The 16264-nt window shown below is 47.2% G+C and overlaps 1 long non-coding RNA gene across 1 annotated transcript; it reads left to right on the top strand.

Moving 5' to 3' along the window:
* Positions 1-3598: 3598 nt before the first annotated feature.
* On the top strand, positions 3599-7214 carry LOC121016591 (uncharacterized). Its single transcript, XR_005784373.1, has 3 exons — positions 3599-4831; positions 5373-5560; positions 6055-7214. It is a non-coding gene; the product is annotated as an uncharacterized LOC121016591 (long non-coding RNA).
* The last annotated feature ends 9050 nt before the right edge of the window (positions 7215-16264 follow it).

Raw genomic sequence — 16264 nt, 5'->3', positions numbered from 1 at the left:
GTTTCCCTTCAGGTGAGGTTGGGTCCAGACCCTGCAATAGAGCTGGATTGTCATCAGTTACTTGACTAACTTCCTGAATTTTACCAAAGTTTACAGGTTTAGAGAATTTTTTTTCATCCCTTCTATTAAACAAGCGATCCTATGACCTCATCTCTCCCTTCCCTGTCTAGCCTCTTGGTAATGCCAGTGTGGTTCAGTATTTGGGACAGCCGCGCCCCCTACAGGATAACCTTTCCTATCTCTTGTTGACAGATTATCCGTGAACTCTTGAGCCCCTGCACAGATATGGTTCTTCTCCTCAGGGGTGCAACAATGAGTTACTATGTTATATATATTGCCAGATCAAATCAAACATAATAGATAATTGTTGAAAGCCCTCAATAAACTGAGAAGGGTTTTCAGAATCTCATCCTAATTGTTGTTTTATCTGAGCTGGTTCTGCCATGGAGAACAGGATGAGGACTCTGATTGTGCCATGTGTTTCTCCATTAGCAACCTCCCTAAGAGGTTGCATTCCAAACTTAGGTGGGATTCCTGGAAGATACGGCGTCCTGCTCCTGATGTGTCCATCTGGGCTGGGAGCAGAGGGGTCTTGGGGTTTATAAGGAGGAGGGACAGCAACAGAGCCAGTGTCCTCTTTGTCTGGACTGGCCAGTGATTCCTCCAGTAGGAGGAAGGGACCTATTTAGACAGTCATCATCTAGTTTGTCCAGAGGGGGCTTATCAACCTGGTTGGTGGTTAGACACGTTCTGCAAAGGCCTTTAGATCGGGATCCTGATTTAGGGCCATGAAGGTCTGGTCATAGGGCACCTCAGTCCATTTTCCCTGCGTCTTGCAGAAGAGATCTAAGTGATAGATCGTACTGAAGCTTAATGTCCCACTAATGGGCCATTTTTCCTCAACTCCTAGGAGTACCGAGGCTATGCAATGTTACAGAGCAGATCAGTTTTTTTGTTCTTAGATCTTGCAATCTGAATTGATTCCAGTGGGTTAAAAGGCATTACAAGGGAGAGTCCTGGGGGACTGAAGGAAAAGATCCCATGCTCCTAGAAAAGTAGGGAAAGTCCATTACCAAAAATCCGCCCCCCCCCCACTACTGGGTGGAATCTCATGCAGGATATGTCAGAGGTTCCTGGTGTCAAAGAGACCCAAGGTGTCCCTTGAATGAAATTACTATTGACCATCATCCTGCTGTAAAGGGCCTGTAGGAGGGATGCTAGCTAGAACCCCTGTGCTTCCCCACTGTATCCTGGGCTACAAATGGGTGCCAGTGAATGGACCAAAATACTATCATTTGCCTTGCCTTGAAGACTTGCCATTTTTAACCCATGAGAAACACTAGAAAAGTTTTACAAAGGGAAATCACCCCATTTTGTAATCTAGTCAGTAGGGCACACTGATGGAAAACAGTAAGGACAGAAATCCATCATGATCTAAGCGACATTCCAACACATGTAGTGTTTATCGCCAGCTTCCCTAGGAAACGGTCCCCGGGTGGGTTTTAATTCAGTCAGGTATGGGTTTCGGCCGGCTCTGAGTGGCGGTCTGGGGGCAGAAGTGGCTAGACCAGGGATGTGGAGGGGATCACATTAGACCAACGAGGAGGAAACCTCACGTGGGAGTCTTAAGATAAGCAGCCGACCTGGTGACTTAGGTGGCTGCCCCTTGCCCAAGACAGACAACTTTATATAAAGACAGGAGTAAAGAGAGGGCATCACGTTTTGGGGTCTTATTACCATTCTGGCCAGGGTACTAATTTCCAGCCAAAAGGTGGGCTTTCTCCTCCCCGCAGAGTAGCCATGGGCTAGAGGACTGCAGCCTGAGTCAAAGTGTTCCAATAAGACCATGAAGTCAAAGTAAAGGAAGAGAAGAAGAATTACTCACCAAGTTTACACCGAGGCTCAGAGTCCAGCTGATAAAACTCAGCCTCTCCCACAACTGGGTGCCAAGCTGATGTGGTTGGGAGTGGGGTTCTGAAGCCAACGGCCAACAAAGAATTCTTGAGATGTTTTCGGTGCAAAAAGATAGTTTTTATTATAGCATGGGAACAGGACCCAGGGACAGAAAGAGCTACATTACATGTGTGAGGGGTGAGTGATTATGGAAGATTTTCTATCCTATGGAGGGGAGGGTGATGTTAGGGCTCCAGGAAATTGAGTCTTTAGGTCTCTGGAGGTCTGGCTACTGATAAGATTGCTTTTTTTCCTTATAAATCATTAAGACAGTTGTAAACTGGTGGAGATGAATCCCGCATGGCTGTGATCTCTATCAGCTAACCGACTATGATCTCTATCAGCTAACCGTTTGTTTTTCCCTTTCGTTTGTTCTCGGGCAGCAGCCGGGACTGCCTGAGGAGTGTCACACGTGGATCCACCTGGGGGTGGTGTTGGGGGTTATGGGATGTTAGCTTGTGATTTGCCCTCAGCTTGCCTTCTGCTCCCTCATCACTAGAACAGACGCACCGCACTGCCTGTTTGCACAGACTCCCCACCGCTGGCTCAGCAGCCCCTGGAGACTCCCCTTAGTTGGGGCGAGCGGTGCACACTCCAGGGGGGGGCTGAGAGAACCACACGCCCTCTCCTGAGACTGCTCTCTGCAGTTTCACTGTCTGCACCAAACATGTGCTCCAACTGGACAGGGGTCCAGTTTCCCAGCCGCTCCCTGAACACCCCCCTGAACTTTCTGGCCTCTGGGCTTTGGCTCCTGCCAGCCTCTGCCCCCTCCCCTGGTAGCTGCCCACTGAAAAGCCTCCTGTTCTTCCTGGTCTATGGCACTCAGGCCACACCTCTTTAATAACAACTGCTTCCTGTTGTTCTGAGGCTGGCCTTTCAAGGCCATGTCACAGCTCCTCTGTCTGATGGCACCTTGTCTCAGCCCTCCACCCCCCAGCCAGTGGGCTGCTGCTCCCTGAAACTGCTCTGATAAATCTGTACAGGAATTACTGACTTCTTGCTCTTGGTGATAATAACAGCTACTCTTTCGGAGAGATTATTATGTGCTAGTAGCCGTGCTAATCACCTGGACGCTTTGCGAAACTGATGCCTTTCCGGGGCATCTGGGTGGCTCAGTCGGTTGAGCATCCGACTTCAGCTCAGGTCATGATCTTGTGGTTCATGAGTTCAAGCCCCGCCTCGGGCTCTGTGCTGACAGCTCAATGCCTGGAGCCTGCTTCGGATTCTGTGTCTCCCTTTCTCTCTGCCCCTCCCCTGCTCATGCTCTGTCTCTGTCTCTGTCGCTCTCTCAAAAATAAGTAAACATCTAGAGAAACTAAAAATAAAATGATGCCTTTCCATTTTCATGATGCCCAGGGGCAAATATATAGGCAGATGAAGGGCCCAGACCTCACACTTTTCTAGGTCCCTCACCAGCAGTGTGGCAGTTCCATTTACACAATGGTAGGTCAACCAGCCAAAGAGATCTGAAACTTGCATCCGTGGGGTCGCCCCAGGGTCCCAGAAGGGGGAAAGCAAACCCTTTCTGCTGCCCAGAGCAGCATTTCTTTGGAGGGACAGTGTGGGATTGGGTTGCCGGAGTGGTGCCGACTCACTCGGGAAGACCCCTGTTGTTTATCTACACGGGGCACCCGCACAAGCCTCTAAGGCCAGCCTGGTTATGATTGCCCTTTTATAGATGAGAAGATTGAGGCTTAGGGAAGCTGAGAAATCCTCCCCAAAATCTCCCAGGAGAGCTGAAACTTGCATATTATCTTTGACACCAGAATGCAAGCTCTTCGCTCACCCACGACACTGTCCTTCTCCTCCTTTACAATTTCAACGTGTGCCCTCTCTCCCCAGGTCTCCTGTGGGCAGAGGCAGTGTGCCGGAGCCCTGTGATTTCCCGGGTCTGCCTGGCACGGCACCATGCACGTGATAGCTCAGGAACGGCAGTACTTGATCGAAAAGCTAGAGCATTCCCCCATAGTTAAAGTCAACCCACTGAGATTTCCTGATCTCCAGGATTCTTAACTGCTCCATGGTGCTCTGTGCTGCCTGCGGCTGGCTGCCATAGCAAACCATTCCCAGCATGGTTGCTCGAAGCCATGGACGTGTATTCACTTAGTTCTAGAGGCCACAAGCCAGAATCAAGGGTGTTGCGGTGCCAAACTCCCTCCGAAGCCTCTTGGGGAGAATCCATCCCTGCCTCTCGTAGTGTCTGGTGGCTCCCAGTGTTATTGGACCTGTGGCTGCATTATCCGGTCTCCGCCTCCACTTCCCCATGGTCTCCTTCCCTGTGTGGCCCTGCGTCTTCTCCTTTTCTGTCACAAGGACACTGTCGTTGAATTTAGGGCTTAGCCTAACCCCGAGATAATCTCAAGACCTTTAAGTTGGAGAAAAATAAAACGTAGTAGCCCCAGGCACCGCACTCATACTTCATCTCATTCTCACAAACACTGTGCAAAGTCAGGCGTTATTAGTCCCATTTTAAAGATGGGAAATGGGAGACTCTGAGAAGCTGTCCAAAGTTTTAGAGCTAGAAACTCACAAATGTGGCCAGGTTTACATAGCATAGTCCTCACATCCTTCTCCCTTCCTCCCTCCCTCCCTTCCTTCCTCCCTCCCTCCTTTCCTTCCTTCCTTCCTTCCTTCCTTCCATAAATATTGAATAACTACTGCATGTGAAGAACCATTCTAGGTGTTGAAGATACAAAAAACAAAAACAAAAATCTCTGCATGAGGCTGATATTCTAATGGGAGAGACAGACATTAAGCCATCATGTAAAATGCATTGTATTTTGAATGATGACATTGCTATGGAAAAGTTTTAAAGCAACGTGCGTACCTTGTTTGGACTTTTATTCAAACATATCCACCGTAACAAGACATCTTTCAGGTAACAGGGAAATTTGAATATGAACTGGTATGTGATACTGTTAATTTGTTACATCTGAGGATGGCATGGTAGCTATGTTTCTAAAATGTAACTAATTGAAAGACGCAGGCTGAAATATTTGTGGATAAACCAAGATTGCAAAAATGTGGCTGATGATTGATGTGCGAGGATAGATTCCTACGGAAGGGCCTTCATACTCTTCTAATTTTGTAGATATTTGAAAACTTCCATAATATAAAGTTTTGGATAGGAGTGGCAGTTAAGACATGTAAGAGATGTTGTAAGACCCCAACAGGTAGATGAGGTGTTACAGCAAAGGCTTGCATGAGGCGTGGAAGGAGCCATGTGACTCTCTGAATGTTCCAGGCAGAAGTGGGAGATAGGCAGAGCTCTGAGGTGTGAGGTGTGAGGTGTGAGGAGGCAGGGCTCCACCCCAAAGAAACTGGGCCAAACCGTAAATAGGAAATGAAAATACGACAGCTATAGCTTCCCCCAGCTTTATAGATGTTAATAATGTACTTTATTGTGTGTTATGTAACAGGACATTTTCACCCAGTATCACAACACTACGTAAGTTGTGGCATCATTTGAGACCAATCCTTCAGACTTTAAAAAGGAATTGAAATTTTGAGTGTAGACATCACGACTCTTCAAAAGCCGAAAACAGTGGCCGATTTTCAAACTAGAAAAGGCCACTGAAGGATCCTACAGGTTTTAACATCTAATAAGGTAAGTGTAATTTGCTAGAACCCACGGAGTCAAAAAGCTCTTTGGGGTCCTTACCATTTGTAAAAGCCTGAGGGATTTTTGAGACCAAAAAATGAGAAAATCACTGTGGATTATCCTCAGCCTTGACAGGTCCGTTTCTTCCTATGACCTCACACGGAGCTATTGTTTTAAGAATTCCAAGGACCTCACACGGAGCTATTGTTTTAAGAATTCCAAGGACCAAACCCATTTCCTGGCTGGGCTTGACCCTTGTAGATCAGGAAGCAGCTTTTCAATGACCTGAGGGACTTTAACCAAAATAAGCTGTTTCCTCCTCAGTGTTTTTTTTTTTGTCTGGTGGTTATTTACTTACTTTTTCTTTTTCTCATTTTTTCTATTTTTCATTTCTAAATTCTCCTTCATTATTTTCTTTTTCCTTTCTTCTTAGTTTGTTAGTATTTGTTTGCTTATTTGTTTTTTTGGTCTGGCGTTGTGTTTTTGATTCTGCCATAAAGGCAAGTTCATCAGGTGAACTTTGAACTGATTCGGACCAAACTCCTCACCAGTTTTTCCCAAATGTAAGGGGACCTCAGGACACCCTGAACTCCAATTGCAGTGAACATCCGACACAGCGACACATTTGAAGGAGTGGAGGCTGAAGAAACACTCTTACTAGGAAGGGTGCTAGTGGAGGGGAGGTGTGTGAGCACCTAGCGACTTCTGGCGGGAAGGAAAAGGGGTGAAGGCCGATGCCATCAGATAGCATCTGCTGTGCAAGCCGTCACCAGAATTATATTGTCCATAGAGATTTAAAGGCAGAAAACCCACTTTTGGGTGCTAGCATGAATATCAAGTTGCATACTTTGGCTTCAGTGGCAAACACATCTTTTACAATAAGCTGCATGCCTTCTGTGGCAGCCCCTCCCTGCCCCCCCACCCCCCATGCTGCCTCCAGAGCTCTTCCAGGGCCCAAAGTACAACCTGGTGGGATGTATGGAGTCTGGAAGTCATCCAGTATACATTGGTCAATGGATTCCTGCCTTTTGAAGGACAGAAACTCAAAGAGCCCCGGGAGGGGTACTGAGTGGAATATATCCCATTGAGTTCTAGTCAATGGAATTGACAATCTGCTCGAGAAATTTCTCATTCTCAATCCCAGCAAGAGAGGAACTTTGGAGCCAATTGGGAAGTCTCCGTGGATTATTGTGGATCATGAATACGAGGAACTAACACCCCGCATGGAGCCATTCTCCGACTACCAGGGCCCTCGGCAGACTGAATTCGGGGTGTTCGTGGGTTACACGTGGAAGGAGAGACCCAGGACTCACTGACAGGCCAGAAATGCAATGGGGAAGTGGCCATGTATCTGCTCCTGCGTTATAAGAGATCCGAGCCTGAGGGCTATGCCACCACCCTGAAGCCTGAGCCTTCAGCCGATTTAACCAACAGCCGCTGTCCTCACCATCCACCAAGGTACAGCACGGGCTCTTTGCCAGCCACAGGCTGCACAATTTCAGCAGCCAGACCTTCCCACCCTGAGATTACTCTGAGATCACTCAGAGGAGCCAGGCAGATCCTGAGGAGGCTCAGGGGACAGGGTGCCAGCTCCCTACCCAGCTTGCAGGGAAAGAAGACCCCTGCTCTTCCCCCCCACCCCCCCCCCCCCCCGCCCTTCCTGCCCCCAACCGCCAGCAGTGACCTCTCCACCAGCATAGATCACAGCAGGAACTCCTCACTTTTGGGGAGAGCCAGCCTTGGCCAGGCCAGAATGGCAAAGACACACGAACTGTGTCAGGATCCCACAGCTTCTGCCTCTGCCACCCCTCCCAGACCCCTTGGGGTCTCCCAGCACCCCTGCTCCAGGAGCCCAAGCAGGCCTCTGGGCTGCACCCCACAGAGAGCACCTGGAGGATCCACCAGCCAGCAAAACCCCCCCGCTGTGTTTTGGTGGCTTCTCGTCTGCCCACAATGTCAGCGGGGGTGGTGGAGAGCCGGGGGTGTCCGAAGGGACCTCCACCGCCCAGACAGATGCTTCACCCTAAGGTGAGACCTTCGCCTCTCCCCACGGCAAGGGCCACTGCTCGCAGGGGACCGCTGGGAGCTTCTCCGGGAAGTCCAAGTTCAAATCTGCAGGCAGAAATCTTTGTCCAAGGTTTTCCAGAACAAAACTCCAAGGAACCTGAAAGCAAAGACAGAGGAAAAGCACTTCCCTCTCTCATATGGTGGGCAGCTGAGGCAGCGATGCAGAAATGAAACGAGTTTCCAGTGGCCAAGCCACACTCACTACACTTCAGGTGGGGGATGAAGGATCATCGGCTCTATGGAGCCCAATGAGCTGACGTGGGAGACAGGCTAGTGATTCACACAGACCAATGCCAGAGCAGCTGTGGCAGGCCTGGGCTGCCCAGAACCTTCCAGGACAGCCTCCCCACCCCAGGGCAGAGCTTTGCCTCCAGAACCATGACTGCCCGGGGGACAAGGGGAGTGAGTCGCCTGGCCGCTGCAGGCCACGCTCTGCCCACCTAGACCAAACCACAGCCAGGCCCTGAGTGTTTCCCTGGAGCATCAGCCCCTCTCCTGTCCTTCCCTGGCTTCTCTTCTGCCTTGCGGGGGAGGGGAGATGACACTGTGAGGTAAACAAATATAATTCCGGCAAGGACAGCCAGCAGCTACTTGCTGGAGCTTGCTGAAGGCAGTGAGCCACCATCCCTGGTAGACACTCGAGGCAGCAGGGCACTGGGAACACTTACTGGGGAAAAGGCAAGACTCCACACCATGCTGGTTGGAGACTGTTGGCCCTGGGAAACTGGAGGAGGGCTAAGGAGAGCAGGACACCTCATGTGACTGTCTGGGGAGCAAATGTAGCTTTCTGTCGCTGGCCCTGAGTTGGGAGTGTGAATATAGGGAGGAAAACAAAACGGGGCAGTCACTGATCTAAATTCTGGTGCCTGTTGCTTTCCTGGATTAAGGGGCCCAAAGTGGTCACCAATTTCAGGTTGCAGATTAATGGGGCCACAAATCAATGAAGACCTATAACTCTGGACACGTCTTCCTCCGGGGAAAATTAACATCCAGGGAACAACCTTTGAAAGCTCTTACACCTGGAGGAATCCCCATAACCCTTCAGAACCATCCCGGAATAGGGCTGGGGTGCTGCAGTTGTCTACTTTTGGGGACACTGGCACATCGTGCAGAACCATGTATCAACTGGCCCAAATAGTCTCTTCCTTGGTCAACTAGTCACACAGAACTCCCCACGAAGACATAAGTAATGACCGAAAAAGAAGAGGGTGTATTAGGAGTGTGGGTTGTGGGATCCTGCTCGTGGGACTTATTTTGCCTGTAGGTCCTACAGAGGCTCAGTATCATAGGTGTCTTTCCACTTGATGATGCACGGCTCTTGTGCACACCCAACTTGGTAGTCTGCTGGGTCAGACTACTTCTAATTTATCATGAGTAGGCAAGCCATATATAACTTGGGGGTCCCTGGGCAAGCACTCAGTCTCTACTGGAGCCCCAGAAAAGCTAGACACGGTTCCTCATAGGAACGTGCAGGGGATATATAGCTGTGTTTTAAGATCCTAAAGCTGTGTTCTGTGATTCTCCCGGCAGAGGCCCCGCAGAGCACCCCTACCTGCCCTAGACACCTCAGGCACCATTTAATCTGCTGAGTCACCTGGCAAAAGTCCCGGAGCAGCTCGCCTGCAGCTCAGACCGGTTGCAGATCCTTCTCTTTTGCGGGCCCACTCAAAACTGGCAGCCTTTAGGGTAATTCAGAAAATGGGTCAAAGTAGCAGGTGCAAATGAGGTACATGTCATCTCCAAACTCCAAGGAGCCCTGCTAGGCTCGGTGCCTCTTTCTCCATGGTCAGGGGGAACACTGGAAACCACTGTCGACATGCCTCAGACACTGGACTCCTAGAAACGTCATTAAGGTGGCAGACCTCTAAAATTTTAAGGGGCTCATTTCCCACCTGCTGATACACAGGTGTCCTACCCAGGAGTCTAGAATGGTTGCAACTCCTGCTTTCCACGTCCACATCAGCATAGCAGTGCCAACACAGTGGGCCAGCATGATGTCTTGTCAAGTGGAAGAATGATCAGTCTCTGCAGGGGCCGTAGTGACAGAGGACTGGAGAATTCTATATCCCTGAGCTTGGGCAGGGAAGGTGGATTTCTGGTCCTACCAGCTCAAAGCAAACTGTTTTTGTGGGTGTTTACCAACACAAATAGATAATGCAGCATTGACCAGATACCCAGCTACATAGCACACGACAGAGAGCATGTTGACTTGCTCTAAAAGCAAAAAGACATCTGGAACAGCAGCTAAATTGGAGTGGCCACCTGAATCAGCTGATAACAGACTGTCACCAAAATTCACCTGCCTTTTGTACAGACACAATTGAGCAATTCTTTAAAAAGGAAGACATCGGCATTATGATTGCACAATAGGGGTGCCTGGGTGGCTCAGTTGGTTAAGTATATAACTTCAGCTCAGGTCATGGTGTCATGGTTGGTGATTCTAAGCCGCGCATTGGGCTCTGTGCCAACAGCTCAGAGCCTGGAACCTGTTTCAGATTCTGGGTCTCCTCTCTGCTCCTCCCCCCTTGCACTCTGTCTCTCTTTCTCTCAAAAATAAATAAGCATAAAAAAAAAGATTGCACAGTAAACGACCAGAATTCAAATCCATCTGTCTGGTTCCAAACTTTAAGGCCCGCCCCCACCACCAACATTAGACCTCAGAGGCTTTCTGGTCACATTCCACCCTCCCCCATGCCCCCCCCGCCCAAGTCTAGACCTGAAGATTCATGACCAGGAATAGTCTCATTTTTTTGGTAAACAAATTAAAAAAAAAAAAAAGATTCATCTTCTTACAAATATTAAGTAGACTGCGAAGTAGTTACCCCAAATAAGACCCAACCCTTCCGCAAACATTGCATGGTTTCTGATGAACAGCCAAATGGTAACTGGCTGTCTTGATGGCCGTTTGGTACCTTTATCCTCAGCGGCCGCGCTGGGCGCGAGCAGTGGGAGCGGGGACCTTCGGGGGCCAAGTGTCCACCACCCACCGGCCTCGCCCCAGTGACTTCTCCGTCTCCTCTCGCGCCCAGTCCCGGGGCCTGGGCGGCAGCGTTCGCCAAAGCTGCGGGATGCGCGCAAGCCCCAGCGGAGACCCTGCACAACGAAAAATTCATTTTCAAGCTGCCCACCAAGGATAAAAAGACCTTAGGCTCCGTGGCCAACCTGCAAACGGCCATCGCAGACCGTGAAGGGCTTGGAGGAAAAAGCGAAGGGGGGTTCACGGTGCCGGGGTACAGCCCGGGCGAGAAGCCACCGCGCGGGGGGTGTGCACACAGAGGAGGCCCAGAATGTTGAAACTCACATGTAACGTGCCATGCCTGTTAGGTAACAGCAGGCCTTCTAAAACAGCCTAGCCCAAACAGGATTGTGCACTCCTTCACCAGGGAACAGAGGCTTCCCAGGGATGAGGGCGGCGCGCGGGGGCGCGGGCGCGCTCCGCACGCACCCGAGGCCGGTGCGCGCCTCCCTCCGCGGCCACTTTGGAGCCCAGCTTACTCCAGCTCTGACAACCTGCTAACTGATCATTTGAAAGGATCACAAGGGCACGCGGTTGCAACCGAGGTGAACACCACTCGGAAGAAAATACAAGTCCTGTCACCTGACTGGCTTCATGTTGGAAGTCAGCGCGCAGAAGAAGCCTCATCCATGAAAGTGCTAGGGACTCGGTGCCCTCACTGTACCAGTTGAAGACAGAGACATTGGCCTTCCCAACAGAATGATTCATCTTCGGGGGAAGGGGGTCCCGTTTCCCCAGGAGAAAGAGGGCGCAGGGGTAAGAAATGCCTGGATGACATCACAGCAGCCAGGCCCCTACCCATTCCCCGTGTGCCTACGCAGCCTTCCCTAGAAAGAGCGCTTCAGGACCGGCAGAAACAGTCATGAGGAGATGCAAAGCAAGCGCACAGAACGAGAATTAGCTCAGAGACGGAGTTCAAACGCAGAAGAGCTACAGTCCAGAGGGGGCAGGACAGAGAAGGGATGGAGAGCATTACCACGTACTGTGAGGACAGGAATTGGGCTCCTCTTGACTCCCTCCCTACTGAACTGTGGTCATCCTACGGGCTTTGTAACAGCCTTAAGGTCAGTGTCAGATGATGTTGAGGGCAGGAACTTCATGAAGTTACACCGAGGAAACTACAAAAAATGCCCAGTTATCTGTCAAAAGATGACTTTCAGGTGTTTGAAAAGTGTAATGTTCGAATATTGTGTTTAATCATACCGTATTGAACTTAAATTTTTTTTTAAACGTTTATTTATCTTAGAGAGAGGGCGGGGGCACGACCGGGGGAGGGCCAGAGAGCGAGGAAGACACAGAATCCGAAGCAGGCTCCAGGCTCCGAGCTGTCAGCACAGAGCCCCACATGGGCTCCAACCCTCCGATTGGGGGGACATCATGGCCTTAACCGACTGAGCCACTCAGGCACCCCTGCACTGTGTTGAGCTTTGGTACCATGGCATGGGTTGCTCGGAGTACCGCTTATGTAGAGCACTTTCTTTTTTTCCTTTGCGCCAAATGAAAGCAGGTGACTGCTGTTTGCCTTATCCTCACCTTTGTCATAGTCTTTATTACATTTCTTCCAGTGAAAGACTTCGTTGTGCCAGGTGTTACGTAAAACGAATTAGGAAGACGTAGCTCTTTTTTTTCAATAAAGAAGGGAACAGTCTGGAGAATTTTAGGCATATTTTCGTAAGGTTATTGAGCTATTGGATGTGAAGAACCTGGGAAGAAGCTCATAGGAAATGCTTACAAAAGTTTATTTCCCTCTCTGCCTTCCATTAGGAAGAATGTTCTCTTTCTTCTGGTTGGACATAAGGGGTATTTCTACTGAAAGCTGGAGCATGAAGGGTCTGTCTAGGTGACTGGATTTTCCTGGAGGACACTGGGATCTGAAAAATGTCTAAGGTGAAGGAAGTACCTGAGTTTATGCTCTTCCTGTGTTGAGTACATTGACATAATAGATAAGTTCATTTACCCGACGTTAACATTGGGAAAGGAAATCCATATTTTCAAAAGCTAGAGTTGAATTGCTCTTGCCAATACAGCACTTTAAATTTCCCCCAGAGGGACATACATAAAATACAGTAATAATGACATAGTATCTTCCCTGATTTCTCAGTCCCTTCCCCATTAACAGCTGAACTATTTTACAAGTCTGAGCACAACAGACATTTGAGAACTGGCAACTTAGGAGAAGCCAGCAGAAAAGGTTTGTCTATAGTCAAGCACCCAGTTACATGACCCAGTCACTGGCCCACTCCCTTGGGACACCTACTTTCTTACTTTGTACCAACATGATTTATGGTGATGATGGACAAAAGTCATCTTTTCTCTCTCTCTCTCTTTCTTCCTTTCTTTTCTTTCTTTCTTTCTTTCTTTCTTTCTTTCTTTCTTTCCTTCCCTTCCTTCCTTTCTTCTCTTTCTTTCTTTCTTTCTTTCTTTCTTTCTTTCTTTCTTTCCTTTCCTTTCCTTTCCTTTCCTTTCCTTTTTCTTTTCTTTTTTCCTTCCTTCCTTCCTTCCTTCCTTCCTTCCTTCCTTCCTTCCTTCCATTTGGACCAGGAAGAGATGCCTCCCCTACTCTCTACAAGTAGTGTTACAAAGTAGTAAGTGTGCAAAAACTATCATGGCATAATGCAAGACCAGAGACAATTCTTTGCCCTGTTCTATTATTGTGTTAATATTTACTTAAATTATGACTCACAAAATGGTACTCTCACAGATGAAGGAAGCATTGATAAGACTTAAAAAAATTTTTTTTAATGTTTATTTATTCTTGAGAGGGAGAGACAGAGCATGAGCGGGAGAGGGAGGGATAGAGAAGGAGACACAGTATCCAAAGCAGGCTCCAGGCTCTGAGCTGTCTGCACAGAGCCGGTCGCAGGGCTTGAACCCACAAACCATGAGATCATGACCTGAGCTGAAGTCAGAGGCTTAACCAACTGAGCCACCCAGGTGCCCCAGTAACACTTTCATGGCAGAGGAAGTACCTTATTGGCTTCTACAGGATTGTGCAGGTATACCCAACACAATGACTCTAGCAGCATCTCATGAAGGGGAGAAGCCATAAGAATCCTCTGAGATTTATACACGGTAGAAACTGAGGCTCCCTGGACCTGCATTTTTCATGCTCATTAAGAGCATCTTGAGGGAACAAGCCACTGCAGTAATGTGATTTGTTTTATGCTATCAATCCAGTGCTAATCATGAAATGGTCTTTCATTAAAGAGCTTCTAATTTTATCTAAGGGTCAAATATATAAAGCTCTCTGCTATAAGGACCGGAAACTGCCTGGAAGGTTCAGCTAATTTTATCCCAGCTCTTGCCTTCTCCTTAATAGCATTTGGAGAAATAGCAGTCAGTTTCTCTGATCGCACTGCATACACAGCAAAGAGTCAAAATAAGATTATGTGTAACAATTTTGAGAAAAATCAGCCAATTTTGCAAAATATTATCAGTTGTCTATCGTATGTTCTGAGGGACACTGAAGTCATATGCCATAATGAGTAAGAGTGCCTAATAAGGTATCGTTTATTTGACCACTTAATGCTGAGTCCTATATTTTGGCCACAATAATACTAGCAGTTGTCCATCTGAACATCAGGTCACATCTGGCAAACTTGCATTGGCGAACACTTTTTATTTTTTATTTTTATTCTTATACATTTTTAATTTTTGACCTTTTTTGCTGTTTACTTTTAATTTTTAAAGTTTTATTTTAAGTACAGTTAGTCAACATACAGTGTTCTATTAGTTTCAAGTGTACAACATAGTAATTCAACACTTCCGTACGTCACCCAGTACTCATCAGGACAAGTGCATTCCTCAATCCTCATCACCTGTTTCACTCATCCCCCCAGCTACCTCCCCTCTGGTAACCATCAGTTTGTTCTCTATAGTTAAAAGTTTGTTTCTTGGTTTGCCTCTCTTATTTTTTCCCCTTTGCTTGTTTGTTTTGCTTCTTAAATTCCACATATGAGTGAAATCAGATGTTATTTGTCTTTCTCTGACTGACTTATTTTACTTAGCAAAATACTCCCTAGCTCCATCCAGGTCATTGCAAATGGCAAGATTTCTTTCAAAAAAGAATCCTAACCCTAATTTTTTTTTCATTCAACAAATATTTGTTGAGTACCCACTAGGCATACTTAAACAAAACAGAGATCACTGTCTTTGTTTTAATATAACTTATTGTCAAGTTAACTAACATACAGAGTGTAATGTGTGCTCTTGGCTTCACTGCTTACATACATCACCCAGTGCTCTCCCAACAAGTGGTGTCCTCAGTGCCCATCATCCATTTTCCCCTCCCCCCTGCTCCCCATCAACCCTCAGTTTTCTGTATTTAAGAGTGTCTTATGGTTTGCCTCCTGCTGACCCTAACTTTTTATGGCTGAATAATATTCCACTGTGTAACACACACACACACACACACACACACACACACACACACACACACACTCTCTCTCTCTCTCTCTCTCTCATCTTCTTTATCCATTCATCAGTCTATGGACGTTTAGGCTGCCTTCATAATTTGGCTATTGTAAATCATGCTGCTATAAACATAGGGGTGCCTGTATCCCATTGAATTGGTGTTCTTGTATTCTTTGGGTAAATACCCAGTAGTGCAATTGCTGAATCATAGGGTAGTTCTATTTTTAACTTTCTAAGGACCCTCCATATTGTTTTCCGCAGTGGCTGCGCCAGTTTGCATTCCCACCAACAGTGCACGAGGGTTCCCTTTTCTCTTTCTCTTTCCCTTTCTCTTTCCTTTCCCTTTCTCTCCACATCCTCTTCAGCATCTCTTGTTTCTTGTGTTGTTGTAGCCATTCTGACAGGTGTGAGGTGATATCTCATTGTGATTTTGATTTGCATTTCCCTAATGATGAGTGATGTTGAGCATCTTTTCATGTATCTGTTGGCCATCTGGATATTTTCTTTGGAGAAATGTCTGTTCATGTCTTCTGCCCATTTATTAATTGGATTATTTGTTTTTTGGGTGTTGAGTTTTATAAGTTCTTTATATACTTTGGATACTAAATCTTTATCGGATATATCATTTGCAAATATCTTCTCCCATTCTGTAGGTTTCCATTTAGTTTTGTCATTGTTTCCTTCACTATGCAGAAACTTTTTATTTTGATGGAGTCCCAGTAGTTTATTTTTGCTTTTGTTTCCCTTGCCTCAGGAGACGTATCTAGGAAAAAATTTGCCATGGCCAATGTCAAAGAAGTTCCTGCCTCTGTTCTTTTCTAGGATTTTTATTGTTTCAGGTCTTACATTTAGGTCTTTAATCCATTTTGAATTCATTTTTGTGTGTTTTTGGTGTAAGAAAGTGGTTCAGTTTCTTTCTTTTACATGTTGCTGTCCAGTTTTCCCAGCACCATTTGTTGAAGAGATGTTATTTTTCCCATTGGAAATTATTTCCTGCTTTGTCCAAGATTAATTGGCCATATAGTTGTGGGTTCATTTCTGAGTTTTCTATTCTGTTCTATTGTCTATGTGTCTATTTTTGTGCCAGTACCATACAGTTTTGATTACTACAGCTTTGTGATATAACTTGAGGTCCAGAATTGTGATGCCTCCAGTTTTCTTTTTCTTTAAAAAATTTTTTAAATATTTATTTATTTTTGAGAGAGAGAGAGAGA

This window comes from Herpailurus yagouaroundi, unplaced genomic scaffold (assembly GCF_014898765.1).
Source record: "Herpailurus yagouaroundi ecotype Mexico unplaced genomic scaffold, PumYag 211, whole genome shotgun sequence".
NCBI lineage: Eukaryota > Metazoa > Chordata > Mammalia > Carnivora > Felidae > Herpailurus > Herpailurus yagouaroundi.
The sequence above is the reverse complement of the archived record's forward strand: the minus strand, read 5'-3'. Positions and strand labels throughout refer to the sequence as shown.